At 38.4% G+C, this 24,112-nt stretch overlaps 1 long non-coding RNA gene across 2 annotated transcripts in view; it reads left to right on the forward strand.

Moving 5' to 3' along the window:
• Positions 1 to 24,112, forward strand: part of LOC119717046 (uncharacterized) — a 73,600-nt gene that overhangs the window by 13,602 nt on the left and 35,886 nt on the right. The window contains exon 1 of one of the 2 annotated variants that reach the window (XR_011809873.1): positions 1,850 to 2,180. The exons of the other annotated variant lie outside the window; for it this stretch is intronic. This is a non-coding gene — a long non-coding RNA (uncharacterized lncRNA). Of the gene's footprint in view, positions 1 to 1,849; positions 2,181 to 24,112 lie in introns of those variants that run through there. 2 annotated transcript variants of the gene reach the window in all.

Genomic DNA, 24,112 nt, shown 5'->3' on the forward strand with positions numbered 1-24,112 from the left:
ACTATAAAAGTTAGGCTATTCAGGCAATAAAATGAAGCTTGCTGATCACTCATATTGAGTGTCCCTGTCTTCCTTCCATCGACAACACCTTCCAACTCAGGATATTCTATGATTCTATTCTATGATTAAGTTGTGAAAGAAGCATTGCTTATCTAGCCTTTTTAAAAACAAAACAAACAGACAAACAAAAACAGACACCAAAAGCAAAGCAAAACACAAGCAAAACAAAACAAAAAAAAAAAAAAAAAAAAAAAAAACGATGTATACACCTTATCAATTCAATGAGAGGCTAAATAATAATACAAAATAAAAAGGAGCTTGGCAAGTGTGGCTTGCTTATCTCCTTACTCATTAAGATGTTTTATCTATAGTAAGGCACTTGTACAAATGGACATTTCATACGAATATTTTTCTATTCCTCAGAAATTCCTAAGGTTTCAAGTGTTTTTTTTTTTTTTTTTTTTTTTTTTTCCTGCTTTCACACCAGAATAGTATGTTGTTTTGACTATTTCCCCCAAGTTGGGTTGTCAATATACTCATTCACAATAAGATTTGAACATTTTGATGTTTTGATCTTTGGAAAGTATGCATGCGTATATCAACATGTACACAGAGCACTAGCATAAAATATGGGAGATCTAGATATCAATCTCTGTTCTGTTAGGTTTATCTTGTGTTACTGAGGCAGAGTATGAACTTCAGTATGGATCCTCCTGTTTCAAGCCATTGCTATTTCACCAGGTCTATCAAGAGAGCGCACAAGCTTGTGTGAACTTGTTCATGTATGCCTCTCTTACGGTATATCACTGTGCAAAGAGTTCAGCTTGAAATGTCTTAAGCAAAAATTTCATTTAATCGAAAATGCTCTATGTTTATGCATATAAATAGAAAACAGTTATACTCAGAATAACTCATTAAAATTCCATTTAAAGTCATTAAGGTTAGTCTGGGCATTAAAAAGGTCATTATCAAGCAATTAGTTTGCTTTCTGTTGAATATTGGATATTTTAAAATGCATCTGAAAGGGGGACACTGGAAGAAACATTCAGACCAAGCGACAAGAATGAATTGCCTTGATGTTTGGTGAAAGAACCGTTCAGAAAAGTAGACATAAAATTTTCAAAAAATAGTCTTTGCTCATCTGTTCTTTTTCTTCAATTAGTTCTGTAGAGAAAGTATATTACTGTCATTTTAATATTTCTGTTGATACATCACAGAAAACTCAATTATTTCCTGAGTCATCAAACAGGAAAAAGAAGATTAATTGAAAGATTAAGTCCTTACTCTAACACTGATTACTGAATTCTAGCATTCTGTGCTGGAGAGAAGGATCATGTCTGAAATCCCCTGTCTCAACATCACAGTCCTGCAGAATACTATGTGTTCTGCAGCATATTCACAGTGTGGGAATAAAACTGTTGTTTTTGCAGAGGGAAGGAGTGAGATATGCTTGCAGTGATAAGAAAGCTTAACAGACAACCTTGTAAAATGCACACAACCAGACTCCTTAGAGCAATTAGGTGAAAATCAAGGTGTCAAGTCAGGTAAGTGAAGAAACTTTACCACTTCAAACAGTAAAAAAGGCAAAAGAAAATTGAAATTTAGCTGGCTGGCAACGGAAGGCCATGCATTGTCTGTGAAGCATTGGATAGATTGTGAGCCTGTATTACCCAGTCAGTGGGGAAACAGGGGAGGGTCCTGTCATCAAAAAATATATAAACTGTGTTTTGGAACTAGTAGATGAGCACTCCTGCTTTGGGGATGCCTGCCATTGCAATTGTGAATAAATTACTACTCCACTGAGATCCTGGCCTGAGCCTAAGTGATTGGCTACGGAGTGTTTCTCAAAAGGAAACTGCTGTAGCTGTGAACAAGGAAACCCTCTAGTAGCTTTTAATTGACATCTTGGTCACTGAAATCAAATGGACGGACACTACTTCTCCCTGTCACCATTCTGAAGGAGAGAAATTGCATTTCAGAGCACTTGTGTGAAGGAGTAGCAGGCGTGGGCTGCTCCACAAGGCCAGCGGAAGCCAGGAGTTGAGGGTGGCTGAGCACAGGCAGGGCGGTGCCCTCACCGACCAGGGCACAGCCCCTCAGCACCCGAGCAGGGCCTGGCTCGTAACAGGGACAGTTTTCACTGTCAGTCCAGTGGCAGGTGGGCAGCTGCAAAGGGGCAGGTAAGGTCCAAGGTCAGCCCAGGCAGTAAGTTGGGCCCAACCGGGGCCTGAAGGACAGACGGGACTGTGGGTGCAGGCCCCAGGTAAGGCCTCTCAGGGCGGCTGAGGCCTGTTGGTGCCCCTGGCTCCCTGGCCTGTAGAGAACAGAGGTCACTTGTGAGCTAACAACCGTATGTGCGGGTTTGTTTATTTATTTATTTATTTGCAGCTGGCCTCCAGGACAATTAGAAATGAATAAAAATGGTTTAAGTTCTCTCTCAGATAAGAAAACTGTTCCCACATGTGTACAGATTAATGGAATACTCCCTTGCTCTTTTCTCACGCAAGATAATGTATATTCCCTATGGTGGCCAATGGCCGAGTTAGTAGACTGAATATAAATAATTTAACTATTCTTTATCAGTATTCTTCAGTATTGTGTGTTTTTGTTCTATTATGCAATATTAATATAGTCAGAGGATAAAATTAGGCATACTGTTTAGTCTTTGCTAAAGCTTTAAGCATCAGATCACAAAACTTTTCAGCACTCACTTTCTTTTAAAAAAAATTAAAGCATTTTATGTGCTTCTTTATTTTAATGGTTAAATATAACATGGAATTTCAGTTGCTTACCATGTGGGTTTCTCAAAAGCTTGTAAGCAAAGAATAATTAAAATTTAGACTTTCTGTTGCTTGTCCAAGTGAATTTTTGGGTCTAGATCTGATGTTCAGCTTCTTTTGCTCATGTGATTTAATCCTGTCATACAAATCTACAATTATTAGTCTGTGTGAGCTGCTAGTTTATGTAAAAGATCTAGGCATTGGGTTTCATGTGAGAAATAATCTGTCCTTGAGAGCCTGTAAACTGGCAGGTTAAGTGAGGTCTAAACTGCAACAAAGCAAATATTAAAATATAGATGTCTCAAAAGATTATAAAGTTCCGAATTAATTGGTACATTGAATTGTTATGCTGTCAATTTCTGTGTGCTCCCCTTAGCGTTTGTTCTTTCTTTAATTACATCTAGTGTTGAATGTTTTTTTGAGTAGCATTTAAACATAGAACTTGGGGGTGGGGGAGAAAAGTATTTTTAGCTGAATTAAAGTGTTGCAGAGAAAAAGTGTGCTTTGTGTGTTTGTCTGTTTGTTTTTCCCCTAAAAATTAAACCTCTAGTTTTTAGATGAAGATTTGAAATCTTTTGGAGACGAATTGCGAGTATTTTGGAAATGACATTTTTCACAGGAATTACCACCCCAACCCCACTTAAAACAATTCTGCACAGGGCCCTTTTTTTTTTTTTTTTTTTAGTTTTCCTTTTTTTTTTTCTTTGCTAGTCTAATGATGCTCCTAGATAACTGCTGCAATACATCTAATATAAAAAACTGCCAAAACTTCTTGATCCACTTATGATCCTCACAGGATACATTAAGCTGGTCTGTTAATTGCAAGACAAACTCTGTGGATCAAAGTTGTTATTGCTATTTGAATTCCTCTAGTTTCACTCCGGTAAAAGCCATCTGCAATGACTACTCCTGTGATGGTGTTTTCCAGAGTGCCTCAGAGACGATCCCATTGATTGGCAGCGCTGTAGTACTGGGCACTTCTGGAGAATTTATGCCAGTTAGAGCAGCCACTCAGTGTTTTTTACTTAATGCGTGCTATTCTGTCAGGCCTATAATTTACAGCAAATTGAACATATTTTACACTCCATTTGAAAGAGTGTTCCATTGTTAAAAGCTTGTATCTTCTCTCACTTTTTGTTGTTCATTATGATGGTTTTTGAGCTTTTCTTGGTACCAAAGGTGGTGGATTTAACTTGCTTCTTCTGTATTATAGTTCCAGTAGAATTCTTGTTATAAAAGAGCAACTCTGATTTGCATTCCCTCTGAAGCTGTTTTGACGAGTAAAACACAATGGTTTTCTATATAGTGCTATTCACAGTGCTTCAGGCCACGTTCTTGACACACAGGAAAAATAACTAACAGAGGGTAGGTACTTTGAGCTCTTCTTCCTCCTGTTTATGTGGTGAGTATTTATAGGGTCCCTGTTCAGATCTGTATAAGGCTGCATGAGATGCTGCAAAAATCTAGAGTTCTGAACTTAGACTGCCTGTCCCTCAAAGCTTCAGACAGTTACATTTGAGTAAGGATCCACAGAAAAAAAAAGAGTCATATTTACTCAGAATTTGTCTCAACAATAATGTAAACCTGCCTTAAGTTGCATCACATGTGGTCTGTTTTTCTGTGTGGGCAATGAATCTTTGTACCCATTTTTCCTTCTAATACTGTCAATGTGATCTAGTCACTTCAAGGAATTGCCTTCAGTGAGCTTTATTTGTTCTTTTTACCAACTTTGCAGTACAGTTTTCTTGTTTAATATATAGTCTCTTCTTTGAATTTCTGTCTGGTGCTGTACTTAGTACTATGAAACTAAATCCCCTTTATCTTTTGGTATCAAATTCTTTAAATCTAATTATATAACTTTCTTTAGTTTTAACTTCTTGCCTTCTGTCCCATATAGGCCTTCCTTCCTCACTCCTTGGTTTGGTGCAGAAATGTGTCCTCTCCCCTTTTGCTCATTGCAGAACTTGGACCAGATGGAATCTTGTTCTGTTATTAGAGGAGATGGATCCAGAAAGGTTGTCTTCTACCCCTTAGCCGTTGTGATCTCTTCTTGTTCTGTTTAGCTACAAGACTCTACTCCCTTGTGCTGTGCTGCGTATACAAGTCATTCCTAATTGCTCTGTTTCTTTGATGACCTTGACACAGGAATGACTGCTGCTTCAGTGGCCTGGCTTCGAGCACTGGTTAGTTATCACTGTTTGTGGCTTGAGGTCTGTTTAATCTGATGCGACGCTTCAGGCTACTCAGGTGGCATCACTCTCTCTGTTTATGTAATTTTCCCTAGTATGGTAAAGTAACACACGAAAACAGCTTTTTTGTAATCAACTATCTATTCAAATATGTCACATTCTCATTTCAACTGATGCAGCGTTCACACCCTTACTGATTTCAAAGGAATTATGTTGCTATACTTTGTTTTTAATATGCTTTTGTGATTGTTAGACTGTAATTGTTTTGGTGTGGCAACTTAAGTAGCCACACAAAATTGCCTTGGGATGTTTGCAACATCTGCATGTTTTCAGTACTTGGTTCGTAATCTCTTTTTACTTTTCTGTAACTGCAGGACTATTTTTTTCCACTTTTCAGGCTACTTTTAATTGCAATGAGACAGCAGTAGGCTTTTGACAAATTCTATCTAAAAAGCAGACTTATACTTCTATTCTTAGACTATTTCTTGAGCTACTTCTTAAACTTGTTGAGATTGATGTATTTTCTGCTGCAAAGAAGTCTCTCCTTAAAATAAAAGTGTGGTACAGAAAGAATAGCTGCTTTTTCATGCAGCTCTAGCTGCCAGGACTGAGGTATAAAGAGTTTTTTTTTGTTTTTTTTTTTTTTTTTTTGTTTGTTTGTTTGTTTTTAAAAAAAAAAAAAAAGCAGCTGCAACTGGCTTTCAAAGGATTCAGTAATCAAGAATTGCTTTTCCTCCCCTCTGCTGAGGAAAATTCTGCTTGTAATTATAGCACACCCAGTACATCAAGAATGCCTTTTTGTTTTTATCTAAGTTGTCTTCCAGGTTTCCCTTCCAAAATGTACTTATAAAACTTATAATTATCTTCAGCTAATATAGCTGCTATTTCTGTCTCAGAAGGAAAGATCTTTCTGATATTTCACATCTCAAGTCATGTTCATGGCTTAACTAGCTCCATTTTCTCCAATGCAGTAATTAGAAGAGATGTGTTTTTACAAGGGAATATTTCAGCATTCTGCTTGATTTCTCCTGTATGTTTTAAATATACTCTGTTATTTGATATTGCTCAACAAATATGGTGTCAGGACTACTCATTTTAAGCCTTGCTTATCACAAAAATGAGCTCTGAGGTAATTTTCCATTTAAAACAACCGGTTAGTTTGCTGCCTGCTTTAGGGAAATGTACCCTTTTTCTTACTGTAGATTGTTAGGATTATACATAAATTCTCAAAACTGGCCATTGGTATTTCTCAAATTGGCCTTTGGTCTTTCACTAAAGAATGCAAAAGACCCAACTCTTTCACCGTCAAGAGTCTCAACCGTTCTCGGAGGAAAACAAAAAAAGGGGGCATACATTCCTTCACTCACTTCATATGCTTAGTTATGACACTGATCCCCACAGCTGGTTGACCATTTAGTAATTCATAATATTATAGCAAGTGCACATGCTGATTAGACATTAAATTTTGTGTATGCAGATGAAATATCTCATTTATTGCCTCTTTGATAGGTTGATCCTTCATGCCTGTGGGAACTGCGTTTGTGTATTGAAATTCTGCTTTTGGATAGTGCCATTGGTCACTTGGTAAGGCTTCCTTTACCACCATAGTAAGCTCCTACTACTTTAAGGAAATTTTGAAGGAAAAATACTATTTGCTTATGGAAAAAAATATTGGGTGATTTATTCTGAATATTGAAAACAAAAACAGGCATTTATGCTGCAGTACCTGATACTATGCATGTTGTTCTGAAACAGAAACAACCAGAAACTTGATTGAGTAATGAGATTGTCATTACACTAAGCCCTCATTAGTTGTTATGCATGGAAAGCTATGTGCTGGGAAGGTTCATTTCTTAAAAGAAGGTGGTTACTTATTCTTGCTTTGCTGTCTTACCTTTTTGTCTAAAGATTTGGAATAATGCCAATAGTTTTAATTACTTCAGTATCCTTTGATACATTAAATCTGTTGCAGATCGGCAGAAATATAGGTATGTTGTTTCCTTCTAAACACTTGAAATAGTGTCAGGAATAGAAGTCAGGAAATATTCTGGGGAAATTCCTTAATATAGACAGAAAAAAAGGTAATCAATTGCTTTACTTTTAAAGTGAAATGCAGTGCATTTGAGTACTGTACAGGTGGCTACAACAAAGGAAAAATTTTTGTCAAAGCGTACAGGTAGTTTTCACTAAACCTAGGATTCGCTCTTCTTGGAGCAGGAAGATTGTAAGACAGTGGGAATGAGCAGGTGATGGAATCAGAGCTTGTGATTATATATTTTAATTTGGCTAGCTATGGAACAGTGTCTAGCCGTAACAAGTATTGTTTTAGTTCCCAGCAGGGATTAGAAGTAGTTCAAACTTGGAACTTCTTTCAGGAGCACCTTGGATACCTTGCAAGAAGTTTATAACAGTCACTGCACAGTTCACCTGTCTACTTAGCCTCCTCAGTTAGTGCCTATTAACAACTGATGGGTTGGGAGACTCTCCCATGCATGCTAGACTTCTGTACCGATTGCTGTCTGAATGTCTAACAAAGATTTTGGTTTATTTAATTATCAGCTTACAGAGGGAGACTGGATGTGGTAAGAGCTAGTAGCTGGAGGAATATGATGGAAACTGAAAGTGCAATTTTCCCTAACCCTGTCTCAAGACTCATTGCATCTAAGATCAAGGAAGACAGGAGGCAGAGTTAGTGAAAATGGAGCTGGTGTGGAATAGAAGCTTTCTTCCCAGTCCAGTCAGCCAATAATGGGCTAAGCAGCAGCGTGGCTGGTACCACTGGGAGCTTGAGAGGCAGATGGGGAATAGCGTTACAGAAGCCTTTTCTTCATTCTTACGTGTATAGCTGAGAAGACTGGGAAAACAGTGCTGGTGAGCCCAGGGAGCTCCCACCACTCACTGAAGAAAAACGTACCTGGGATTCTCTGCAGCTTCTCTCTTTTTCTTTCTTCACTCAAGTGGAGAGAAAAGTATGTGTGTATATGAAGAGATGAGGAGATAAATCAGGAAACAATGTCTTGTTCACATACAAGGGATCTGCTTCTGTCTTATATGTAAAAATGTCATCGATCTTCAGGTAGCTTTTCCACAGTTCAGCTCTTTTTGACCAAAACATAAGAGCTTCCTTGTTTATAGCCTCTTTTTCCTGTAAAATTAATTGATATTAGGAAATTGAATGAAGTATAACTAAAGATAGTTTAGTTTATCTATGACAATAAGTACTTGTGCAAATGTTTTATCAGAAGCTTGCTACTTTTTTAATGTAAAATCTTCAATTGCTGCCTGGTTTAATACTTAAATCTAGGGCAAGTACTTTGTTGCAGTGTAACAACTGTGATGGGAGCTCTTTTAGGACAAATAAATGAAGCTGTGACACAATTTTCAACTCCATGAAAGTCCAGTGCTGATGTTATCACACATCTGTATCTTCCCAGGGACCTGTATAATAGAAGACAGGTATATCTTTCTAAATATTCATAACATGAATGTGCTGCATGAGAGGTTTTATCTGAGTTAAAGATGTCTTAAAAATAGCGTGAAGAAAATAAGACTGTCTTTCCACTGGATGTCACTGTTAGCTTAGATCTGTGGTAGTTTAATACTAATGCATTGTCTGTATAAGGCTACTGTCTTCTTTTTTTTTTTCCATAAAGTTTTAAAGTGGTTTATTTAACCTCAGAGCTTTAAGAAATATTACTATCATTGTTTTTTTTAAAAAGGGTAGTGCTTAAAATGTTAATGATATGTGGAGTTAGGTTTTACTTGCATGTTTCTAGTATATTTCTGATTGGGATTAACTTGTTAAATGATACTTAATAATATAGGGAACTAATGGATACAATTCTTTGGTATTAAGAAAATGTATTAATATTAATCTGGTGCAAAAAAATCCCCTTTGTATGGCAGACCTGCATGCAGTGTTTTCTTATGTTTAATCTTTGCTTATTTGGTCTTTGCCTAAAGTTGGATTTTTTTATAGAACTAGTGAATAATAAAGACAAAATTGCTGAAACATCATCTTTTAGATATACGATTGTGGACACACATGGATTTTGTCCTGAAGCTTTGTAAATTCAATTTCTCATAAATGGTGTGCTTTTATCCTCAAAAGATAGACTATATGCTGTATTCATTAACATTTGTTCATATTCTATTTTTAGCAGTGAATAAAATAACATTTAATAAGAGGGGAAAATGTGACTTGTCAGACCTGCCTTTCAGAAGAAAAATCTAACTCCAATGAGGTAAAAGAATTAGTGCTTTTTTAACTGGACCATAGAATCCTGGAGTGTCTTGGGTCAGAAGGGACCTTGGGTTGGATCACCAAGTTCCAACCCCCTGCCATGAGCAGGGACACCTTCCACCAGACCACGCCCCATTCAGCCTGGTCTCGAACACTTCCAGGGATGGGGCATCCAAGGATAGCTTTCCTTCTTCTGTCTATGGGAAAAATATCCTAGCCTGACATAGTGTTGCTATTCACTAATCCTTGACGTTGTGGGATTTTGAGTTTATAGTTTACAGAATGGCTTCCAATGACTTCAGGGAGCATTATTCTGTGGACCCAGAAGAGATGTCCTTCCACAAACTGAAGGATGTTCCAGCATACTAATCCTCTTTCTCTTTTTGAGAGCTACTTATTGCCCTTGGAAGAGTAGGAGTTGTCTGGATTGTGGTGTGATATTGTGGGACCGAGAGGATGCCAGTGCAGTGTTTGCATCTCCTAATCCTCTGCAGAGCCTCTGCATACATGGCTGTGTTTATCTGTTTCAGCTGGAGCATGCACAAATGAAGCCATTCCTTTCTACAGTGTGAAGTGACATGTGGGAGCCATAGCTGTTCTACAGTCCCCAGACAAAACAGTGGCTGGCATGGCATTGTCAAAATTATATTCCTTTCTGTCACTTGCTGCCATTTTATACATCAGTATACAAAGGAGAAAATTTGACCCTAGTAAATATACTCGTGAAAGCCATTTTAGGTTATGCCATTGAGATAAACTGCTCATTAATTTAAGTGATGTTCTGTAATGCTCCATTAGAAGCAGCAATTTAAAATATATCACAGTTGTTTTTTTTTGCCTGTATTCCATTAAGTTGTCACAGGATGCTTCTGGTTTTCTGGAGTTTTATTTTGCACTACTCCACAGGGTCACACAGAACTGTACACAGCTGTCCCTTTATAATTACTTTTCAATGACACAGCTCAAATAGTTGGGTCTTTGGCTTGACAGTAACCATATCAGCATATATTGACCACAAATAAGCTTTGAAATTAACATTCCTTTAAGGTGATTTGTGAAGTTCATGTCCTTGGTACTTAAATATCAAATTACTGTGATTCAAAGTCAGAGCAGAGGGGACAACGCTTATATGGATGCGGGAACTCCTCTCCCTTTCCCATTACCACATATTACAGTGAACACTTCAGTAGCCGGAAAGTGAAGCACAAAGGCTGAGTTTGGAAGTTAAGGTGCTATGATTGCTTTTACTCCCACAGAGCAAATTTCTGTCCTCTTTTCATTATCTTAGAAAAACTTTCAGCAAAATGATGAGTATTTGACTTGCACTAACTTGAATTCTTAGCATAGGTTATGATCTAGCAACAGATTATTTGTAAGGTAGATTTAACTCCTGGTATTATTTTGAAATACATTTCTTTTTCCATCTTGCACTTGGAGTAGCTTAAGCCTTCAGAGTTGTTCTCAGAAGGTTCAACTGGGTCCTTCACTAAAAAAAAGAGTTGAAATATGGTCTGATCAAAGCAGTCGTTTACCAATGAAAAGTCTTAAATATTTAGGCCTTTCTGTGCAACTGTTAAAGTTCCTCTCTCATTATTTTAATAAGACATTTAATATGTGTGGGAATAGAAATGTTGTTTTTGCAGAGTTACATTGTTTAGAAGGAGGGAATGTGGTACTGAGATATGCTTACAGTGATAACAAAGTTTAGCAGGCGACCTTGTAAAATGCAGACAACCAGTCTCCTTAGGACAATTAGGTGAAAATCACGGTGTCAAGTCAAGTCAGATAAGTGAAGAAACATTACCACTTCTAGCAGTAAAAATGTCAAAAGAAATTTGAAATTTAACAGGCCGGCAACTGAAGGCCATGCATTGTTTGTGAAGCATCAGATAGATTGTGAACCTGGATTACCCACTCAGTGGGGAAACAGGGGAGGGTCCTGCCATCAAAAGGTATATAAACTGTGTTTTGGAACTAGTAGATGCGCTCTCTCCTGCTTGTGGGGCGCCCGCCATTGCAATCGCGAATAAATTACTACTTCACTGAGATCCTCGCCTGAGCCTAAGTGATTGGCTATGGAGTGTTTCTCACATATGTATGATAGTAATCCTAAAACCCTATTTTTATTCTGTCACTGCATCCTCTTCCATAATTGCTTACTTTTTAGGATGTGTGGTTGTTCTATTTTATCCCAAATGTATATTTACAGTAGGCATTGAAATGCAAAATTTTAATGGGCTTGATTGCATGATAATCTCATGTCATTAGCTGTCATCGTTTTCCTTTCAAAGGGCAGAAGTTTGTAAATATGATCACTTCCTCCTTTTCTTACCCTCCCCCTGAAAAAAAATGGAGACACAAACTAAATGTTGTATTACAACTACACAAAATGTTTTTTTCCACTGTTTTTTATAAAGGGAAGCTCTTGAGGCGTTGTTCCCATTGCATTCAGTATACTTACTACATTCATCCATGTGCTCATTCAGTCAATTTTTGATTAAAAAAAAAAAACAAACAACAAACAACTCATTTATTTCTTTAAATTTCTACATTGAAGACAAAACTGTGCATGACTGTTGATAAAGAAAAATGGTTGGTTTCAAGAGAATGTCACAGATTATGCTTGGTATTTGCTTTTGTGCTGAAATAGCATCCCTTAATGTGTGAGTATTGTCTGAACCATGCCTGAGGGAAACGTAAGGAGCTGCAGTCATGCAGGCCTGGAGCTTAGCTGCAGACCCAGCAAAGCTTTCCAATGTGATCATGTAGATCACTTGTTCCATTAAATACCGCCTTTCGTTAGGTTTGATTATGCTTCAGTAACAAGGTTATTTGGTATTCTAGACTATAACTCGTTTGTTCTTGTTTTAAACTGGAAGAATTTGCACCCTATTTTTGCAGTATTTTTGAGAATGTGAATTCAGCTGCAGTAGTAGGATCAGTGGACTAAACATAGCATCAGTGGACTATGTTTAGGTAGTGGAGAAAAACACACTTATTAATATTTATTTGATATACCTTCCGGAGAGTGCCTGCTTTTCCTGAAATAACCAGATCAACAAAGGCCTGGAAGAGAATGAGGGCTTAAAATACAGGCTTAATAAAGTTCATAAATAGATGCTTTAAACCAGGGTAAATAATATATGTAAGGATTATGTCTTATCTCTTACTTCTCTAGAAATAAATGGCAAGAATCTCCCTGAACAGCAATAGAAACTAGATTTTTTTCTGCCCAAACCACACGATTCATAAATAAATGCTGGAGTGGCATTTAGATCTTTGTACACATTGGCAACATGTAAGTTTTCCTCCCACAAGTACTGATCCAAACAGATGGACTTACCCTAGCACAGTGAATCTCTCTGCTGTTATGGGAATTTGTTGCTAAGAGTTAGATTGGAAGGTATTGATCCAGCATGCTCTTCTAGTTCACCGTGGGAATCATTGTAAGAATGAAACATAATAGTCTGAGAAATGATTTTTCAGAATAAAATATTCCTATAGGGAAATGTAGCACAGTGTTGCTAGCCACCTCAGTGCTTTTTGCATCATACAGAGAAAGAAAGCTGCCTCAGTAGTAACTGATAATTTCCTGAATTACAGGTAGGAAGAGATTAATAGTTAAACTGTGTTCGTGATACCAATGATGGTACCACTAGGAAATGTGAAACAGCAGGGAGCAAGTAATGTGTTTGATGCCCATATTTAGGGTATTTGAACACTATTTGTTTACATGCACCTGTTGTAATCCTGTTATGACTAGCACTCATACTTCTAAAATGACTTCAAAGATTAAGCTATGAAAATTAAGGTTAAGCTATTAAAATTAAGCTGGATGTTGATATCAATTTAGAAACGTTCTCCCTGGGTCACGATTAAGATGTGAGTTAAATTGAATGGCTTCTACAGGTGTTTGTTGTATGCAGAAATGGAGGATTACCCTCTTTATATTTGGCAAATCTAGTACAATTCACAGGAACAAAGTTTGCTTTTTTCTTTTTCTTCTATTTATTTATTATTATTTTTTTAAATAAAACAGGAAACAGCAATAGGAACAAACTTTTCTTTTGTGTGTGTGTGTGTGGTTGTTCCGGCATTTATAGTTCACTCTTGTATTCCTTCTTATTGCCTCTACGTGTACTCATTTAAAACCAGTCCCTTTTATTTGAGATTTCAAAAGCAACAGAGTTTTTCCTTTTTTTTCTTTTATTTTTACTATTTTAGTCCTAGTGGAAAATCAAGGTGTGTGGATCTGTTTGTTTTGGTATATATTCAGGAGTCACAACTAACATTGAGGGCATTTCCATTACAGAAATTGTAATCCTAAATATAGAACTGATTAATTTTGACATTTTTGCTTAGTTATTTCAGTTCTGAAGGTATGTTCAGCATCTCATTGGAAGTCTTGAAGGTTTTTTTCTGGAAGTTGTCATTGTAGGAATAGTTGATGGCTTACAGTAATTTCATGTCGAACTGGAAAGAAGAGAAGAGGCAACAGCTTCTCTGTTTTAAAGTGGGCTGCAGAACAAAAATTAATGACCCTACTGTATCAAATCTTTCCTGAGATACAGATGCTTTCCCCTTAGGCTCCTAGGGGATATTAAATTAAATTAATAGTCCAGTGAGAAAATGGCTGAAGGAGGGCTACTGAATAATGTTTTGTTAAATGACTTTACTTAATTTTCTGTCTGTGTTGCATTTCTATTGTTATCTTCATGAGAAACAGCGCTTCTCTTGTTACTTTATTATGTCACCTGTGTCATTACTGTGCATTATACTTGCCTGTGTGAACTTTTGTATGTGGCTTTTCTCATTAAATGCTGCTTTTCAAAGCAGCTTTGTGGAATTAGGGTATAGCTTCGAACTCTTGTTTTGTTCTTACAGAAAAGCAAAAATACCAACTGTAAATTCGTAAGTTTTAGAATCCCTTCTGGGAAAGCTATCAACTTTGATATTTCTAGTTACCTTTTTACAGCTCAAAGAGATTGAACTTTTCTTTTTGCAGCTCTCCTATCTATTTTACTACAAAGTTATCTTCATAGAGTTCCAGGGAAGGATATTTTGATATGCTTTTTTGTTGTTGTTTAACATAAGGAGTTTTCTAGTTGACTTGGTACATAAAAAGATTGCCAACTTTCCTAAGCAAATGAGTCGAAAAGTCTCTACTACTCATCCTGTTCTTTATGGTAGAAGGATCAATGAATTGGGTATTTTAAATATGAACTATCACCTATTTTTTGCCATTTAGGCCCAGGTGAAAACCTGTTTTTCTATCTTACGACTTTTTTTTTTTACTTTTAAGTTTTGTTACCCTAATCCATGTCCTATTTATCAAACAGACACTGATTTTTTCTTCTCCCCAAATTATTTCCAATTGTTAACAAAACCAAAACACTCAAACTGGAGTTTCCCTGGAAAAATCGATCAATGCTTGGTGTGATATATGGAGTAATAATTCGTGTTAAGAACATGGTTGATATTAATAAAGAAGGGGAAGATGTAGGAGTGTGGCCATAGGGGTTGACGAGCCCCATGTATGGTGATAACATCAGATTCTTAATGATGAGGCCATCAGGAATGTAAAGAGTTTAGAGGGAACAAAGAAGGGTGATTCAGGAGACACCATGCTGTCTAGGGTCTCCGGTTGCTTGTTCTCCAGCCGTTAAGGCATGGAGGTTGCTGGGTGTTTGCTGTTGCTGTTATGTGCAAAGTTGTTTGAGCAATGAAAAGTTGTTTGAAGAGGACTGCTGTGGGGAGAAGGGTATAAGAAGGGAACCTGCCCTCAAGATAAAAATGCAACATGATGTGATGAAGTTATGTCCTCAATAAAGAAGCAGAAAGAAGGAGTGAAGAGGAACAGGCTGGCAGAACAGAGACCAGGAGGGGAACAGGCACATTGATTGCCTCATGAAGATAGGTTCGGCCAAACTCAGCACACCGCCCAAAGAAGCTTGTACAGAAAGTCGCTGGAAATGGGTGCACCGGAGCTGTGAAGAAGCTCAAGCTGAGAGAAGCGGAGCCATGCACACAACTGCCCCTTGCTGGTAAGCAGCTGCGCGTTATGGGGAATCATACGTCCTGAACAGAGACTGTCCTGGTAACCTTGCAGCTTATTCTCCTTATTAACAATCTGACAGTTTATGAGCCTGAAATATGGGATCAAATTGAGGTCAAGGTGTGAGACTCTGCTACTAAAAACGACAACGCTGCAGCGGGATTGCTCGGCACCTGGTGAGCAATCTCTGAGGCCTTAAAGAGCCATGTGGGACCACAGTCAGAAACCTGTGGTTTGTCAGACGGTGAGGGACTTGCAGGCTCATCCACCGATCCTTCTGCTACACCATTGGCTGCCCCGCTGCTCAGGCCATCGCAGGCCTTTGCTGTTACGCTCCCTGGTGACCTGAACTTGTCTTTTGACCCAGGCCCTATTGGCCTTGAAAAGGAGACAGAAATGTTTCCCTTTGATCCGGGAGGAATAGGATACATAAGGCACGAAGGCTGAGTTGCTTAACAAGAGCAACTTGTTCTTGCTCTTGTTAAAGAGCAAGACATATTGTTCCCCACGACTAGCCCTAGAATCCTCCAGTGTTGGTAATCAAGAAAAGGAATGGAAAATGGAGACTGTCATACGGTCTGAGAGAAATTATTGAAGTCATGGAAGATATAGGAGTACTTCAACCAGGATTCCCAACTCTGACTATGCTCCCCCAGTCATGGACATTAATATTAATAGACTTAAAGGATTGTTTGTTAAACACTTGCCAGAATTTGGAAAACTTTGCCATGTTTATGTTTCAGATGTATAGGTGTACTCGGGTTTAGTATGGAAAAGCAATGTTCTGCATATTTAGAAAGTTCAATGTTAGCGTGTGCATGTTGGTAGAGCATAGAATCCCCACGCACCCAGCGCTGTTTACTTGCCTTTTATAAATATTACTAAATTCAGGTTGAGTTGTATCTTTGTTTGTAACATTTGATATATGATGCACAGTGAAGGGTGATTGAACATAAATTCTTTTTTTGCATTTTTCTTGCATTCGGCAGAGGTGATTTATCCACGTTGTTCTTTGTAGACCTTCCACTGAAGTATTTCAATTGTCTGGTTTGTAAAGTGACTTCCCACACAATTACATCAATGCAGTGAAGTCAGGAATGAGTGTGGGTCAGAGACTGATGCAGAGGTGTAGGAAGATATTTTTAAACGGTAGAGAAAGGCCTCAGTATATGTCCTCATATATATACTGGACTGAGATTTCTTCTTAGACACAAGGAAGTCTTTTTCTGACACAAGTTATAATCAGCGTGTTAAAAAGCACAGAAAAAATATAAGTTTCTTCCTTTTTTGACACCCATGATCAATTTATTTGGATTATGAAGCTGGTTTGCTGCAAGAAGGTATTTGTGAAATTGACAGGCCATACGGATGTCTAAGAAATAGTAGCCTCTTTTCAGGGAAAGTGAGAAATGCCCTCCACTTCCTAGGGAGAGCTCACGCTTGCTTTAATGAACATGTAAAACTGGAATTGTTAGAAATCACTTTCTGTAAAGTTGGATTTTATTGCTGAAATTGCTATTTTTTTTTTTTTTTCGTGTGTCAATAGGACTGGTACATAGCCCAGAAGGTCTGCAAAGAGCTTCAGGAGAAACTTGCTTTCATAAAGATTTTGTGGGTGTTCTTGTGCGCAGTGATGCGTGTTTATTATTGCTAATTCCATAAGAAACACAATTGAGTCAACTTAAATTTTCCTACTGTGTTAAATCAAGGGATGTTAGGCAAGCTTGCCTGCTGACAATGGCATTACAACTTCATTTTTCTTGTTAAGATTTGACAGTATTTGCATTTTCCTTGGCACTATATTAATTAAACAACTGTGATGCTGCTCAAGCTGCAGATCAAGCCTAGCAAACAGGAAAGAAAGAGAATCATAACCAGGCTATTAACCCAAATGAGACTAATGAGACGTTTTGAGCTTTTTTGGTATTTGAGTTCTAGGCTTTGACGTTGTTGTCTCAAAGGAAGACTGAACTGTAAATTTTAGTCTGTTTCAGGTAATTCTAGTTCCAGTACAGAGGGTCCTAAACCAACTCCTGTTAACACGGGTAGCTATAAGAGCTATGTTAGGTCATGTTTGTACATTTTCTGACATCACTAAGGCTGTATTTAGAAACTAAAGGAATTGCTTGGGCCGTAGTGACTCAGAAATTGCAAGTGCTGAAGAATCTGCTTGTGGCAGGAAAGACCTTTATCCTGAGCAGACTCGGAAGGACTTACAGGAAAGCCTGGAGTTCAAAGTCAGCTCAGTTAGCACTGTGCTAATGAGCCTCCATACCAAAGGAGTTTATTCAGGTAGAAGGCTGAGAGCATAGCCAAGCCTTTGCCTTTGTGAAAACCTTCCTTATATCATAAGATTCATGAACTTCAGCGGTGGTCTTCATGGTGCTACTGACAGGAATGACACTGCTCAGATCACTTAATTTGCCTTTATGAAGGGATCCTTTAATATACAGTTATGAGAAATTACTAGAAGATCTTAGACTCTTACTGGACTGTAGCATGCATAAGTGGAAAAAAGTTAAGCTCTCATTTTTAAGTGATTAATATGGTAGGCTCTCATGCTACTTTTACATATGTTTATATGAACATAAATCCCAGAATGATGTATTTCCACATACTTGTAATACTTTTTTTGGCGAAACAGTAGTACTTGTTATCATCTAAGGTAGTAGGAGTATTTGAAAGCATGAACCCAAGATGCTGTTATTTTCTGATACTTTAATACACATGAATTTGTCATTTTTTGTTCTGCCCTCAAGTTCTTCAGTGTCCCTAGTCCTATTTTCTTCACACTGGCTTTACTGGACATTGAAGTCTGTCTTTAGCTTATATTAGCTCATTAGTCATTCCATCAGGTTTTCCAGGGTGTGACCAAAAAAGGAAGGGAATAGTGTGGAATATGAGAGGGGGCCCCATGTATACAAGTATATATTTTTAAGGTAAGTTTGTTTTTCTGATGTGGTAATTAAAACTGAATAACCTTCAAACCATTCTTCAACCCAGTGAGATTTGATTTCAAGGTTACTGTAAAGTAAATTCTGTAACTTAAAAAATGTGTTCTCTTAATTTAAATGTATTAAGCCATTAAATGAATATGAGCCAGCAGTGTGCTCAGGTGGCCAAGAAGGCCAACAGCATCCTGGCTTGTATAAGAAGCAGTGTGGCCAGCAGGGCTAGGGAAGTGATCGTCCCCCTGTACTCAGCTCTGGTGAGGCCGCACCTCGAGTACTGTGTTCAGTTTTGGGCCCCTTGCTACAAGAAGGACATGGAGGTGCTCGAAGAGAGTCCAGAGAAGGGCGATGAAGCTGATGAGGGGTCTGGAGAACAAGTCCTACAAGGAGCAGCTGAGGGAGCTAGGGTTGTTCAGCCTGGAGAAGAGGAGGTTCAACCTTATCGCTCTCAGCCTGGAAAAGAGGAGGCTTCTTATACAGGAGGCTCAACCTTATCACTCTCTACAGGTACCTTAAAGGAGGCTGTAGCGAGGTGGGGGTTGGTCTGTTCTCCCACGTGCCTGGTGACAGGATGAGGGGGAATGGGCTAAAGTTGCACCAGGGCAGGTTTAGGTTGGATGTTAGGAAAAACTTCTTTACCGAAAGGGTTGTTAGACACTGGAACGGGCTGCCCAAGGAAGTGGTGGAGTCACCATCCCTGGAGGTCTTTAAAAGATGTTAAGATGTAGAGCTTAGGGATATGGTTTAGTGGAGGGCTGGTTAGTGTTAGGTCAGAGGTTGGACTTGATGATCTTGAGGTCTCTTCCAACCTAGAAATTCTGTGATTCTGTGAAATTAACAGAGTAACTTGAAAGAAAATTACTTTGAAATCTCTTTGAAACTTGCTTCCATTGGTTTCTAATGGGACTTGAATTCTTTTCCAGATACAACCTGTTTCAAGAGAGTAGCTTCATGTTGTAATAATCTTTCTCATTACGTTTCAAGGACTTAACTCCTTTTTTCCATAATAATGTACTCTGGGCAACTAGTACATAGCAGTTTGCTGCTTCAGTAGTGTGATTCTCTTAAAAAAAAAATAACACTGAAGTTCTGTGAAGTTTGCCTAAGGCACTTCTTGATGTCTAATCTGAGGATTACTGAATATCTGCAATGTTTCCAACATGCAAAAGAGATCTCGATCTCTGGATTTGTTTGCATTTCCTGGACCTAAGCAAAACATCTAGGGAGTTGGAGATCAGGGATGAGAAAACAGATTTTTAGCAGCAATTGTTGCATGAAGCCTTAAAGAAAAGGTTCAGCGGGGCTGCAGCACTGCTAACTTATGTCAAGAAGTCTGTATGCACTGTTTCCAGATGGATGGTTCACAGTGCTGCAGTACACCCCGGGAGAAATCCTGATTGTTTCTTGGTGTGTGAGAAGATTGTTTCCAGTGCTTGATGCTGGCACAAGCGACTGGTTTAGAGTGTTTTTAGAATGAGTCCTGCTCCTCAAATGCAGTGGAAAGGGTGTATCTTAGTGCTTTTCTATTTCAGCACTTTTAAAACCTGCATTTAAGTCGATGTAGCTGATACTGTAGTGCCTGAAAAGATTAAACGTGTAAAGTGTCTCATTAGACTGCTTATGTGGTTTTGTTTGGCTTAGACAAGTGCAGTGAATGAAGATGTGGTGAGTTTGTCTTTTCTAACTGGAACAGCAGTTGGAGGGCTTCCAGTAAAATGACCATTGCATTTGGACTAAGCAGTACCAGAAAACAGTCCCGTCCATCAGACAGGAAATATTACTTTGCCTTTATTAATTTGGTCCGTGCTTTTTGTAGTCATGTACAGTAAGAAAAATGGCTGCAGAAGACCTGGATATGCAAGACCATTCGTGCGTGAGTTCAGAGAGAAACATTCAGTATAAAACTTTAAAACTTGATGAGTTGCTCTGTATATTCTCCCATTAATTTAGGGTCTTGCATAACTGTGTTCTTCTTTCCAAGTCTTCCTAAATTCCACCTTGGAAAGTAATGCATGATTCAGTCCTGTGTCTTCCTGTTCATCTCTGGTCTAGCTGATCACTGGGCTGTTTGAAGGATCCTTGGCAGAGACTGTGATTGCCTTTGGCTGTGTGCACTGATTAGAGAAGAAACAGTTGCATTTTTGTGTCCTTTATTCCAGTAGTCCTTTAAAGACTGGCCCTGTGTCAGAGTTTATTTGAATGTTATTGCAGGCTAAAACAGTTACATGCAAGCTCCTGATATACTCATTGGATTGTATTCTCCTTTTAAAATAAACAAAACAAAACATCTCCTTCACTGTACTTCAGTGCCTGGGAGTTTTTGTGATATGGAGTAATAATTTGTGTCAAGAAGATGGTTGATATTAAGAAGGGAGAGATGTGGGAGTGTGGCCATGGGGGTCGGCAAGGCCATGGTTGATGATAACATCAGACTCTTAATGATGAGACCATCAGGAATGTAAAAGAGTTTAGAGGGAACAAAGAAGGGTGATTCAGGAGATGACTTGCCATCTGAGGTTGCTTGTTCTCCAGCCCTTAAGGCATGGAAGTTGCTGGGTGTTTGCTGTTGCTGTTATGTGCAAAGTTGTTTGAGCAATGAAAAGTTGTTTGAAGAGGACTGCTGTGGTGAGAAGGGTATAAGAAGGGAACCTGCCCTCAAGATAAAAATGCAACACGATATAATGAAGTTATGTCATCAGTAAAGAAGCAGGGAAAAGGAACAACTTAAAGTGAGACATATTGTTCCCACGACTAGCCCTGGAATCCTTTGGTGTTTGTAATCAAGAAAAGGAATGGAAAATGGAGAGTAATGATCTGAGAGAAATTAATGAAGACATGGAAAATATGGGAACACTTCAACCAGGATTCCCGGCTCCAACTATGACTTCCCCAGTCATGGACATTAATATTAATAGACTTAAAGGATTGTCTTGCCAGAACTTGGAAAACTTTGCCATGTTTATGTTTCAATTGATACCTTTTCTAATTGTACATATGTATAGGCATACTCGAGTTTCTTATATAGAACATTGCTTTTACATATTCATATTTAGAAAGTTCAACGGTTTTGTGCGTGTTGGTAGAGCGTAGACTCCCCGCCACCCAGCACTGTTTACTTGTCTTTTATAAATATTACTAAATTCAGATTGAGTTGTATCTTCATTTATAACATTTTCAAATTGAGATTTTTTCCCTACTAGTATCTAACAGTTCAGCAGGTATATGGCTTGTGATGCAGATGCTCACCCATGTATGTATACAGGCCTCATGAATGGCATGTGCAGAAATGTGGAGGAAGAAGTAAAATAATGACTATGAATGTGCATAAATCGCCACTGGCAGTTCTTGCTTCTGAGAATGAGAAGCAGAAGGTGTCCCTGATGAAAATCCAAGCTGGAGTGTGTTAAAATTGGCATTTTTATTCAGCCAACAGCCGTATATTTCAGGTGTAACTGGATGTTAGAAATCTAAACTGAGCCAATATTTAAACCGCGAGCTGTGATGCATATACCATATTGAATTTACTCAGTCATGTGCTTTGCTCAATGAGGCCAAGTCTTCATCTTTAATCTGAATCTGTTCTGAGTGTATCACATGCAGCTTTACACTGTTTGCAGATTTAACTGCAGAGAGCTGGATTAGTCCTCCATCCTGGTTCCAAACACTTGAGCTATCAATGTGTTTATACTCAGGTGAGTAAGTGATGTTGTAACTCTCCTCTAGTTGCAGTGCAGAAAATTCCAAACACCGGGTCACATTTATAACATAACTTGAACTTTGTGGCACAAAGACTTTTTTTTTTTTTTTTTTCCCGATATTGGTATATGCCTGCAACTCTTGGCTTGCATTTCAGATGTAGTGGTTCAGCGTTTTTAAAAAAAAAAAAAAAAAAAAAAAAGGCATCAGATCAAAAGGGAGTTCTGAGTTATATATCAATTTGGTGAATGGGTTTTGCTCCCCTCATCATTTGTTTTATTTTGGGTTATAGGATCTCAAGACCTCTCTTTAGCAGGTAATTAAGGTACTGGATAAAAGAAGCATGTTTTAGCTGTTTTTTCAGCAACATTGGAGTCTTTGCCACAATAGCTTTTAGTTCACTGAAACTTCTGAGTTCCTGTCAGACGGGACTCAGAGGACAGCCTGTAGTCAGTTAAGGAGGTGATAAGTGTTGGGTGGTGCCAGTCCCGGAAAGGGCACTGTCACAGGGATACCAGCATGCTTCATATGTCCATTGGGGAACTACCCTTTACTGCTCCCTTCCTCCTGCACCTCCTGACCACAGAGGCTGGTTTGGGTAGGAACAAGAGGGTTTGTTTTATTGCCTTAATTTAGACTGAGGTGGTTAAAGCTTCCAAGCAGGCACCCCAAGGCAGCATTACTTCCAGGCCTAATTGTCCCTCTCCCAGTTTCTCTACCACCCTTTCTCCACCTGCCTTCTCACTGAAAAAAAAAAATAAAAAAAATCTCAAGTTACTTTTTCCTTATTGGTCCCAGTTTTGCTGCATCTATGCATTTGGGATTTCTGATACCATTAGCTGGGCACTCTCAGGCTTTTTGCAGCATTACTGACATGGTGAACTATGTGCTGCTGGCCTTAACCACCTCTCTCTTCAATCTATCCCCAGTACTCTCCTTCAGTTACTGAAGTTTGGCTGGTTTTTGTGTAGCTCTGCCATTGCCACCTGTGAAACCCAGACATTTTTTGTGGCACTACCTATAACTTTGGTCAGCCTCTCACACTGCTATGTCACCTTCTGGCAGTTTTGCCTGCCATACTGAGTAACATTCCTGTCCTCTGCACGTGGCCTCAGCTCTTGCTGGGGCCTAGTCATTTGCCTGCAGCTCTAGTAGATGTGTATGATAGACTGCTTCTGCCAATTCCTCTTTCCAGGTGGCATGGCTTCTGAGAGAAACAATATGGTTTTTGATCATGCAAGAGAGTCTACAGAAGGCTTTCTGTTTGTCCAAGAACCTGGAGAAGTGAAATAAAACTACCACGGCATGCCACTGAGCAGTGAAACACTGTGCAAACGTCCAATTTGATCTGGTCGATGGGAACTCGGTTGGAGTAGATATATCAGTCCATCCTTTTGAACCTGCTGCGCATTTTATGGGAAAATCAGCATGAGTACCTGTGTAATGCTGCTTCACATTTCTATTCTTGCTTCTCCTTTAAAAACAAAACAAAAAAAAGATCATGGAACACTTCTGAAAATCCGTTGTTTTAAGACTATGTAGGGTTTATAGTGCCAAACCTAAACAATATACTTACCTTTTCTTAATGCCAGTGGATCAGACATGACTTCTATTTGAGGGCAGTAATACAGAACCTGACTTGTTAATGGGAATAAATGTTCCACAGATTGCTAAAACAGGGTGAAAGCTACTTTAGTACTTCATTGTTGCAGTTTATTTTAAGGAAAAGCTTAGAGATTTTGTGGCTCATATGGGGTTCCTGTTCAAAAGCCATGCTATCACTTCTACAGAGTCAGTGGGTATTGTTGGAAGATCAGATCCATGTTGCAAAGGGTTCATAGAAGAACACAATGGTTATGCTGGGTATTCATGAAGATCAAAGGAGGTCTTTCAAAATGATGGGCAACAGAATGATCAATTTTAATACTGATAAGATCTGGATAGCATTAAGGTACACTAAGCTTCAAAAGAGTAGAAGATGAGCATTTAAAATAACATTAGTACTTTTATTCAGACAATATCTTACCCAGTAACTGCAATTGGAGCAAGGTGAGTCCTCCTTAAATTTGACTTTCACAAGTTGTTTTTTTTTTGTTTTTTTTTTTTCCTTGTGTACATGGAATTGACTAGAGCTATTCCTCACAATACATGGAGGAAGTTACATCAGTCTGTTGAGATATCAATTAATATAATTTAGA

Source organism: Anas platyrhynchos, chromosome 5, assembly GCF_047663525.1.
Source record: "Anas platyrhynchos isolate ZD024472 breed Pekin duck chromosome 5, IASCAAS_PekinDuck_T2T, whole genome shotgun sequence".
In the NCBI taxonomy this organism is placed as follows: domain Eukaryota; kingdom Metazoa; phylum Chordata; class Aves; order Anseriformes; family Anatidae; genus Anas; species Anas platyrhynchos.